This window comes from Ovis canadensis, chromosome X (genome assembly GCF_042477335.2).
Source record: "Ovis canadensis isolate MfBH-ARS-UI-01 breed Bighorn chromosome X, ARS-UI_OviCan_v2, whole genome shotgun sequence".
Classification (NCBI taxonomy): domain Eukaryota; kingdom Metazoa; phylum Chordata; class Mammalia; order Artiodactyla; family Bovidae; genus Ovis; species Ovis canadensis.
This window is the reverse complement of record NC_091727.1, coordinates 131485766-131496369: the sequence shown is the minus strand read 5'-3', so window position 1 is coordinate 131496369 and position 10604 is coordinate 131485766. Positions and strand designations below refer to the sequence as shown.

The 10604-nt window shown below is 44.1% G+C and overlaps 1 long non-coding RNA gene across 2 annotated transcripts; it reads left to right on the top strand.

Annotated features, from left to right (window-relative positions):
* Positions 1 to 104: 104 nt before the first annotated feature.
* LOC138931225 (uncharacterized) lies at positions 105 to 10321 on the top strand. 2 transcript variants are annotated; one of them, XR_011446478.1, is made up of 3 exons: positions 105 to 602; positions 2506 to 2613; positions 6825 to 10321. It is a non-coding gene; the product is annotated as an uncharacterized lncRNA (long non-coding RNA). The 2 variants fall into 2 exon arrangements; XR_011446479.1 differs by having other exon boundaries at positions 180 to 602; positions 6262 to 9745.
* The last annotated feature ends 283 nt before the right edge of the window (positions 10322 to 10604 follow it).

Sequence of the window (10604 nt, the reverse complement as noted above, 5' to 3'; positions counted from 1 at the left end):
CCTGAAAGGATTTGCTTCCATGTCTGCCCGCCCCCACCCCTAAGGTCTACAAGCACCCCACCGGCAGGAATCCGGTGTGCTTACCTCTCTCCATCTTTCCCTCCACCCACCCGCCCATGTCTTCAGCAATAGGAAGCTTGCACCCACGCAGGGTTCCCGCCCACCTCCCCAGCATTCCCGTTGCCCACCATTTTCTGAATCAAAATGGATAGAAGACGAGGCTGTGGGTGAACACTGCAGTACTGGATCTGCTCCCGGTCCCCCCTCCCCACTTTCCTTTCCGGTGGTTTGCAGGTGGCTTCCACCTGCACTTGCAGGGAACCCAGGGATTTGCCTCCTCCTCCTCTCTTCCTGGGCGGGAGGCCAACCTGCTTTCAATGCAGTAGGGAGCTGGTACCCAAGCCTGACCGCCGCGCCACAAGCCCACCATTTTTTTTGCCCCAAAGTCGACAGGAGCAGGAGCAGGAAAGGAGCATAGGCAATGCAGTCGTGGGCCCGCATTGGTGTTCGCCCTCGCCTTTGGATAGCCTCTGATCAAATCGCGGGCAGATGCTACTCTCCTCCTCTGGTCTAGAAGCGCGCCCGCCTACGCCTACTCCAAGGTAAGCGGGAGACGGTGCCTCGGCGGGAAAGAGGACTCAGACTACACAGTGAGTGGAGTTCACGTCAGCACTTTGTCCAGCGAGGCCATGTTAACAGTGAGTTCAGGTCCTCGATTAACTCAACAGCACAGCTGGAGCCGAGGTGTCCGCCCCCCGGCACCTGAAAATCTTTTGTCAAGTGTGTTATCTCCTCGGAATGTCTGTGTGGCTTTCTCAGATTATCAGAGAGAATCAGCCCTTGAAGGTTAATCCCCGGAGTCTCCTTTTTTTTCCCTCCGCCTGCTTCCTAGACTTTCCACCTCCCCTCCCCCGGAGGTCGACCATTTCCCTTGCAGTCCTGTCCAGGCACTTGAAATAGGGTTGAGGAATTGAGGGTCCGAGTGGGAGAGATTTTTACTAGTTCTTTTTAATATTTGTCAGTTCTGTTCCTTATAGTTATTATTATCATTACTGTTCTTACTATCAGCCTACATCCTGTTTGCCATTAAAAAAGAGAAAAGAGCTCTCTGCTGTCATTTGGGAAGCAGGAGGTAGATTCAAGCATGTGTGGAAATAAGTAAACAACCCAGCCACCTGTTTTCCCTGCCCAGCGATAATACAAATATGGATCCTTCAGGCAGCCACGTTTTTTTTGAAGTTTGAAATGGACAGAGCAGCTGAGGCTCCCCTTGTGAAGGGCCCCTGTGTATGTGGCGGCGGAGGGAGGGGAGGGTCCATGAAGTCAGCCTCTGAGGTCACATAATTTCATAATACCAACTTGGAGCTTCAGATTTTAAAAGCTGGTCAGTCACATGTTCAAGTCTTCAAGATTGTGATTAACCTCCACAATTCCTCTATTTCCTAGTTCCCTATCATGGCCACATCCATATTATCCCTTTCCAATTACAATCAAAACTTCATACTACTTCTTACCATCTCAGGGACAGATCTAAGTTGTGAGGCCTGAAACTTAAAATTCAGGGGATGTGCTTTATGAAAAAGGATGTCAAAAATACATGAGCAATGCAGACAACTAGGTGCCAAAGTTAATATTAATTTTTAATAAATCACAAGAAATTATGAAATTTGAACAGCTGATATATACAAAACATCTCAATTTCCATACACACAGCATTTTTATTCATTACTGCCTGGCCCACTTCTATGATTTTTTCCCTACAATTTTTTTTATTACAAACTTTTGCTCCTCTCTTCATATGTCTGTGTAATATAATTTTTCTTAGAGAAAAATGTAAATATAATTCTGTCTTTCCTTTGCATGGTTAGTACATTTGTTACTATTATTATTGTTGATAAAAATTTTAGTTTTACAACTCATTATTGGTGACAGGTGAAATTTTAGAGGCAGAGCTGCTGTCTACCTCTGGCAAATTTCTTTCTTTTATGAGCTTAACATTTAAGTTTTCTTGTGAATATTTTTATCTTAAATACTCTTAATAATGATGCTTACAAACCAGTTTGATGTCAGTGTCCTAAAGAGGAGCAGAATTTGCCACTCCAAAATATACCTTTGGGCACAAGATTATTTTAGGCTGATGATTTTTTAAGAAATCCAGACCTAGCAGAAGCTCAGAAAACCTGTAAGTTACCCTTTCCTAAGAGATATTTACATTTATAAGGGAAATTTCCACTTGTAAGGGTGTCTCCTTCTCAGTACCTGGAAGAGAAGGATGACTAAATCTCTAGAAACTTTTATCAATGGAGAAGGCTACAAGTTAAATTTGCATAACAACCTTATTCTTGTTTACCTCACTTTTCCTGGTTGCCTCTATTGACTGGTCTCCCGCATTCCCACCTCCGCCAGTAACATCCTTTGTCTTTAGCTGGAGATGGGATTTAAGGGGGTGTCTTGGGCTATTTCTGGGAGTTACTCAGTTTTTCTGGGTCTCCTCTTTATATACAGGACCTATGGGTGCATGTGTGCTCACTCAGTTGTGACCAACTCTTTGCAACTGTTTCCAACTACATGGACTGTTGCCAGCCAGGCTCCTCTATCAATGGAATGTTCCAGGTAAGAACGCTGGAGTGGATTGCCCTTTCTTCCTCCAGGGTATCTTCCTGACCCAAGGATCAAAGCCACTTCTCTTGGGCCTTCTACATTGGCAGGCAGACTCTTTACCACTAGCGCCACCTGGGATGTATACATGTTATTAAATGTGTTTGTTTTTTTCTTACTAATCTGTTCTTTATTACAGGAGGGTCTCAGTAAAGAACCTAGAAGGATAGAGGGAATATTATTTGTCCTCTCCCACAGTCTTCACAGTAGTAGAAATTTTGAATTTTAAGGTATCTTCTTAGTCAATGTCAGTATTTCATACCATATCACAAAGAAATTAATATGAAGCTATGTGGATGTGATTGGGCAAACCCATACATGTTGTTAGTGTAGCAAAAGATCAGAAGTTCATCTTTGATAAATCACATTTTACATATTTATAGGGAAGCAATGGGAGCCAAGACTGAAAAAGTATCTTGGAATCAGGTAATGAAGTGGGAAATAGCATCAAATGCTAGCAAGTGGCTGGTGTTAAACCACCATGGTATTCATTTGAGCTGTAAAATTTATTCAAGATTCACTAAAAGTATGAACAGCAATAGAATATAGCATGAGTTCATTAGCATTAGAGGCAGATAACTCTAGTTTGTATCTTAGAGCTTCTACTTAGTTCACTGTGAAATCTTACTGGTAATTAACTATACGCAGAAGTGACTGAGAAAAGCATGAATACATTATACAAGTAAACCCAAACTAAATGTAATTCCAAATCAACTTCACCTTAATTTGATCCCAAATATGCCTACCTCCATCTCACCACTACCAACATGAGGGGAGTCAGAGTGAAAAAAGACAGTATTTTTTAATTGTCAGTACTTTTGCTTTGGTAACTTTACAAAAATATCTGAGACATTGTATGACTCCTGTATTAGTTTTCTGTTGTCATGTAACAAAATACCAAATTTAGCTGCTTGAAATAACATCCATTTCTTTGGCTACCAGTTCAGTAAGTCAGAAGTCAGGCGTGTACTGAGTTCTCTGTTCAGGATCTCATAAGGCTGAAATCAAGGTGTCAGCCAGGCTACACTCATCTGGAACTTAGAGTCCTTTTCCAGGCTTACATGGTTGTGGCAGAATTAAGTTCCTTGTGGTTGTAGGATTGAGATCCGGCTTTCCTCCTGACCATCAGCTGGGGGCCACACTTTGCTCGGACGTCACTCACGTTCCTTCCCACATGGCCCCTCTATCTTGAAAGCCAAAAGTGGAAAACCTCCCTCACATCGAATCCTTTTCACACTTCAAGTCTTTCTGACTTAAGGAATGGTCATCTGTTTAAGGACTTGTTCACTTAGGTCAGACCCACTAAGTGATTGCCCTTTTGATTAACACAGTGATTTGGGACATGGATTCTATCTGCAAAATCCGTTTTGCCATATAATGAGACATAATCATGGGAGCGGTAGCTCTTCATATTCATCGGTCCCATCTACAATAAATAGGAGGGAATAAGCTTGAAGGTCTTTGGGACCATCTTAAAATTTTGCCTGCCATAACCCTTCTTAGATAGTGTCCATACAAATCAAGGGGCCCTTTTCAGGGTGAATTAACCTCTGCATTATATCTATGCATTCAGAGTTTTCCATTTCATCTATGCAACTGTATTCGGCTAATGAGCCCCCAAACCTCACATATACATAATCATGAATTAGTTACTGCTTACAGTTTTAACAGAATTTCTAAGCTGTATTAACCAACATTGTTTTGGCTGCTAAGAATTTTACCATTTACCTAAATTGGGGGTGCTGAAGCCTTCCATCTTGGGCATGCAATGAAAGGCAGTTATGATTGTTTTGTATAACCACCAGTGTATATGTTACATTGAGGGTGAATAAATTGGGGGAGACAAAAAGGCCAAATCACAAGGAAATGATTATCCTTTAGAGGTCTCTGGGAACTTATCACTACTGTACCTGCTATGTGTCCTGCATGGGGACAGTTGCTTTATATAGGCCAGTGCACAACTCCTCGTGCCCTCTCACCTCTTGTGTGAGGTGGGGATTATTAGCAGGTCAGTAGAAATTTGGAGAAGATAATGTCCAGTGCAAACTGGAATTAATCTACCATATTTCCTGATTTTATCTTGCCATTCTGCTCAAATGCTCTGGCCCACAGTCCATTGAACAATCTTAGATTCCCTATCCTGACCTTCATTACTCTTCAGGATCTAGTCTGAGTCTCATAGTCTAAGCTTTATTAACAGTTTTTCCTCTGTACCAGCGAAAAGAGACCCCGACCCCGAGTCAGTGTGACTCCCAACATGCCTTACCCATTCTGCTCCTGCTGTGCCATTCTTCTAGAATGAATAGTTACCCAGACCTGGTACTATAAAGGAATATGAACAGGAAGTATAAAGGAAGGCACATCTCATAAAGGACATGCTCCTTGAGATGTTTCAGGAGCATAAAAATAGATCACAGGTACAGAGAGCCATATGAACATATGACCTCAAAGGCCTCACACCACCATTGCTTTTGGAGAGAACCAGGTACTTGAGCTCAGGCTAGAAGAAAAAGGATTATTTTCAGAGCACTGTGGACCCATGGCTTGGATGGTAGTCAACATCTGATTTCATCACTTATCATGGCAGATAGTGAAGATCTCCTTCACTTCGAACACCTTTGATCTCTTCTTTTATCCTTTCTCATGCCTCCCTTTATGCTGTTAATATATATTCCTTACTTTTTTCCACACAATCTTTGGATCAATATTCTAGGACTTTTCTTCTGCCAAATTGAGCAGAGGTGGACATATTCTCCTCCCAATGAAATAGATCATGTCTAGCCCTGTCCACAAAAATGCCCCTAAGTTGACATGCACTGGAAACTCCTTACCTGAAGGCCAAATACAGAAGAGAGGCATTTCTCAGTGCTGTCACAGAATGTCAAGGCCCAGAAGCTGGCATTAGGTCTTGGTGAAGTGCCTCACACAGAGCTGATAGAGCGCCTTGTGAAAGTAAAAGTGAAAGTCGGCTCAGTCGTGTTCAACTCTTTGTGACCCCATGGACTATAGAGTTCATGGAATTCTCCAGGCCAGAATACTGGAGTGAGTATCCTTTCCCTTCTCCAGGGGATCTTCCCAACCCAGGGATCGAACCCAGGTCTCCCACTTTGTGGGCGGATTCTTTACCAGGTGAGCCACAAGGGAAGCGCCTTGTAGGTTAGTCTATAATTATTTCTTCAAGCTGACAGCACTGGGAGCTTAACACATTATTGACAAGAGATTTATTAATGCCACAGTTGTGAATTTCAACAAAAATCGCTGGTCAATAACATGTTAAACAGTGGTGAACCCACAGTTCTGTGCTCCTCTGACTTGGTGAGCATCTCATGTCACATGGGCTGCCAAGACCACTGGGCTTTGGCCACACTACAGTGACCTACAAGACAGAGAAGGGATTGCTTCCTTCAGTCACCTGCACTATCATCTCTTTTGTGTCCTTTGCTTTGCATATTTGCTACTTTAGTTGTAACCAAACTAACACCACTTTGAACCTAGTCCAAAAGGTCGTTGTTGTGCATCTCTGAATTGAGACCAGATTGAAAATTTATTTATACATGCTATACAGACACAACTTTATAAATCTGCTTTTGATCTTATTTACAGATGAGAAAATAGACCTGGAAAAAGATTAAATATATTGCTAAGTTCATCTAGCAAGCCAGGAAAGAGACCAGCCCTGGGACATACATCTATGGACTTCCGGTTATCCTCACTAGGTTCCTTGATGGCTTGTATGATTCAGGAGGGACTTGCTCCCAACATCCCACCATCTAAAGATGTTCAGAATATGCTACAGGGATATTTCCTTGGTGAAGGCTGCTCACAGAGACGTGGGCTCCAGCCATGTTTACTTGCAGTCTAGGTGGACAGCAGAGGCCTTTTCAGGAAGCAGGAGCTGAAGGTCCCAGAAGGCAGGCAGGGCAGCCATGCAGGCCAAGGGGGAAGACTGTCAGCCCCTGCCAGCTGCTGCCGTGACAGCAGTCTCCAGGGCCGTGGCCTTTCTCTGGGAGCTCTGAGGAAGCCCAGGGTAGGTCTCTGGTTCAGGGATCCCTGCTCCCTGGTGAGACTGCACTTGTGTGGCAGATGCAGAGTACCCACCGAGCCTTGCCTGCAGAGAGAGCCCCTCTCCAGCACAGACTCCATGGAGGTCTGGTTTGTCTTTGCAGGGCCCATCTGTCTGGAGATGGACTTGAGGAATTCTGCTCTCTCCAGCCCAGACGTTCCCCCTGCTGCTACCGCCTCTGCGTTCTTTCCTAATGATACCCGTGTCAGTACTTGGATCTCAAGACTTGCTGCCTGGGACTGTAGCAGGCCCCGTCCAGCCTGGGGCGCCCAGGCCTGCCTCTCCGACTCCTGCCCCAGGGGGAATAGCCAGGTGGGAAGTGCAGTGACAGGAGCCCCTCTCTTCTGCTTCTGGCCTCATCCTAACTGAACCGGGACACACATACGCATGCACGCACACATACACACACACTGCAGATGTCCAGAGAAATGAGGAAGGGACACACACACGCACACACCCTTGCAGATGCCCGGAGAAAGAAGGAGGGGACTCTCAGGAAAGGTGGGGTGGCACCTCCGTTTTCTGGGAGACACTCAGGGGGAGGGAAGGCAGGTGCAGACCTGGGCTGAAGGTTGCAGTGGCGGGCTCTTGGCTGGGCAGGGCTTGGGCTGCCACTGGCTGAAGGGCTGTGGGGGCTGGGCGCCTTCTACCCTTCTCCATACTTCTGTGTCCTCCTCCTGCTCCCTGAAACTTGGGCTCAGGGGCTGTGATAGAGCAATGAACACGGTCCCTTCCAGACCCAGGATGCTCTGAGTCCACACTGTCCACCAGAGTGGAGTGAAAAGGGGTCTTTCTTAGGAACACCATTTGGCCTGACTGGGGGCCTTTCCAGACTGGTGGCTGCTGCCTTTCCCAGAATCCAGGTGAACTTAGAGCACAGAACTCTCCCTCCTGAGCCCCAGCCTTCTCACAGCCTTACTTACTCTTGGCCACTCAGCCTCTCGAAAGGGTCCAAATCAACCCTAGTTTTTTGAGGTCTGGGTGATAGAGATTGAAACAGAGGAGACAGTTACAATCTTGAATATTTGGTTCACCAAACTTATATTTAATAAATCTTTTATCCTCTGTCCTATATAGGATGTCAAATAAGACACAAATGTTCCCGGGGATCACTGATTTATATGGGAGCATGCGTGTGTGCTAGGTCACTTCATTTGTGTCCGACTCTTTGCAACTCCATGGTCTGTAGCCCACCAGGCTCCTCTGTCCATGGGATTCTCCAGGCAAGAATATCAGAGTGGGTTGCCATGCCCTCTTCCAGAGGATCTTCCCAACCCAGGGATTGAACCTGCATCTCTTATGTCCCCTGCATTAGCAGGTGGGTTCTTTACGACTGAACTAACTGGGAAGCCTTTATATGGGAGAGAGATGTCTAAACATAGTTTTAGCTTGATAATAAATCTAGTCAACTGGTAATTCTAGGAACACCAGGAAAAGACATGTAACTCTGATGACTGTGAAGAAGATACTTCAGTTGAGTTTTAGTGATTAAATAGGATTTTTGCTTAACAGAGAAGCAGAGGGCAGTCTAGACAGAAGGGGGAAAGCAGGAGAAAGCTTGAGGCAAAGCCATTGGAGGTTTGGCCTCAGAGATCTGACTGAACCAGTCCAGCAGCAATTCAGATGACAGATATCCATTACAGAGGCCAGTTTTTTTAACCCACCAAGAAATTAACAACTCTGACACTGAGGGGGTGTCAGATCCCACATGGGCTTATTTCCACAAGACTGCGCCCTCTTGTACTCCAGATGTCAACCTGTGCTTCTGACAGACTGGTTATAGACCAGAGGTTCCCATGAACCTCTGCCTCAGTTTGATACACTTGCTAGATTGGCTCACAGAATTTGGAGAAGTTTACTTATGTTTTCCAGTTTATTTTAAAGAAATTAGATGAATAGTCAGATGAGGTAGGGGCAAGGTCCTGAAGGGACCTGAATGCATGGACTTCTGTTCCCAAGGAAGTGGGGTGTCCCACCCTCTCAGCATGTGGATGCATTCGCCAGCCTGTGCTTGCATGCTTAGCTGTGTCCAACTCTTTGTGCCAGGTCCCTCTTTCCATGGGACTTTGTAGGTAAGAACACTAGCCTCCAGGGGATGTTCCTGACTGAGGAATAAAAACAAACCTCCCCTGCATCTCCTTCATTGCAGGTGGATTCTTTACCCACTGGGCTCCCCTTGTGGCTCAGCTGGTAAAGAATCCTCCTGCAATGCGGGAGACCTGGGTTTGATTCCTGGGTTGGGAAGATCCCCTGCAGAAGGGAAAAGCTACCTACTCTAGTGTTCTGGCCTGAAGAATGCTCCATGGGGTCTCAAAAAGTCAGACACGACTGAGTGACTTTCACTTCACTCTTTACCCACTGAGCCACTGGGGAAGCCAACTGGAAGCTCATCCAGTCTTGTTCCCCTTCCCAGTTGTCCTTGGGGCTGAAAGTTCTGGTTTCTGGTGACCAGCCCCATCTTGAAGCTATCTAGTGGCCCCACCCTCTTAAGCATAAGCTCAAAAGGGTCTCCCTATGAATAACAATAGACTCCTACCACTCAGGCAGTTCCAAAGCTTTGAAGAGCAATGCGCAAGTAACGGGACAAAAATCAAATACATTTCTTATTATACCATAGTAGGTAACAACCTGGATAGATTTCTAAGACATGCTGGAATGGAAAAAAGAACATTTTGTTGAATGAAAAGTAGGGTATAATGTCATTTATATAATATCATTCAAATTCTATGAATATGTGTGTTTCCATGTTTATGAATTGTTTCTCATGTGAACTTCTCCATATACTTTGCTTATTTTCTATTGGTGAGTGGAGATTTATATGTTTTAATATATTTCAAAGATATCTCAAAATCTGTAATATATGTTTATCTCAAAATCTGTAATGTATGTTTATCTCAAAATCTGTAATATATGTTTTAAATATTTCATCTGTTTCTCATGTGCCAGTTGATATTCTTTGAGATTTTTTTAACTTCAAAAATTTTGAAAGAGATCATTCTATTAAATTTTCTGATTGCAAAAGCATTCTTGTGGTAGATAATAAGAGTGGGGTAGTGTTCACACCTTTTCTGAGTTCCAAAAAGTGAGTGCCACTAGACTCAGTGTGAAATTTTAGGAGCAAGCAAGGCATAATGGTTAAGAGGCAGACAAATGTAAGTTCAAATCCAGCCTCCTCCTACAGATTGTGTGATCCTGTATAAGTCACCAAACCTTTTTGAGTTTCAGTCTCCTCGTCTATAATAAGGATGAACGCCTTCCTCAAAGTGTTGTAAGGATTTAAGATCTCAGAGATTAAATATCTGGCCTAAAGTAGGTTCTAGCTCATTTTGAATTTCTTTGCTCAGTTCCAAACAGAGCTAGTGCTCTTTGCTCTACCTTATGCTTTTTTGGGGGACCTGCCCATTCATGTGGCCTTCAGACAGAGGCCTCTGAAGTCAATGAGAACAATTTTATGTTCACTATAGACACCACTGTCCAGGACTGTGGTTGATGGAATGTCCATGTGGATGAATGCCATGGTACATGTATAAAAAAAAAAAAGGAATCAATAAAATATATGCTATATAAGATACGATGACAATAAATATGTAAATGAATACATATGCACATCTTCTTAGTTGACAATATTATATAAATATATAAGGTAACATACATATATACTATATAGAAAAGTAAATTGACAAACTGTATGTGAAGTCGCTCAGTCGTGTTTGACTCTTCGTGAACCCATGGACTGTAGCCTGCCAGGTTCCTCTGTCCATGGGATTTTTCCAGGCAAGAGTACTGAAGTGGGTTGCTGTTTCCTTTTCCAGGGGATATTCCCAACCTAGGGATCGAACCCAGGTCTCCTACACTGCAGGCAGATGCCTTACTGTCTGAGCCA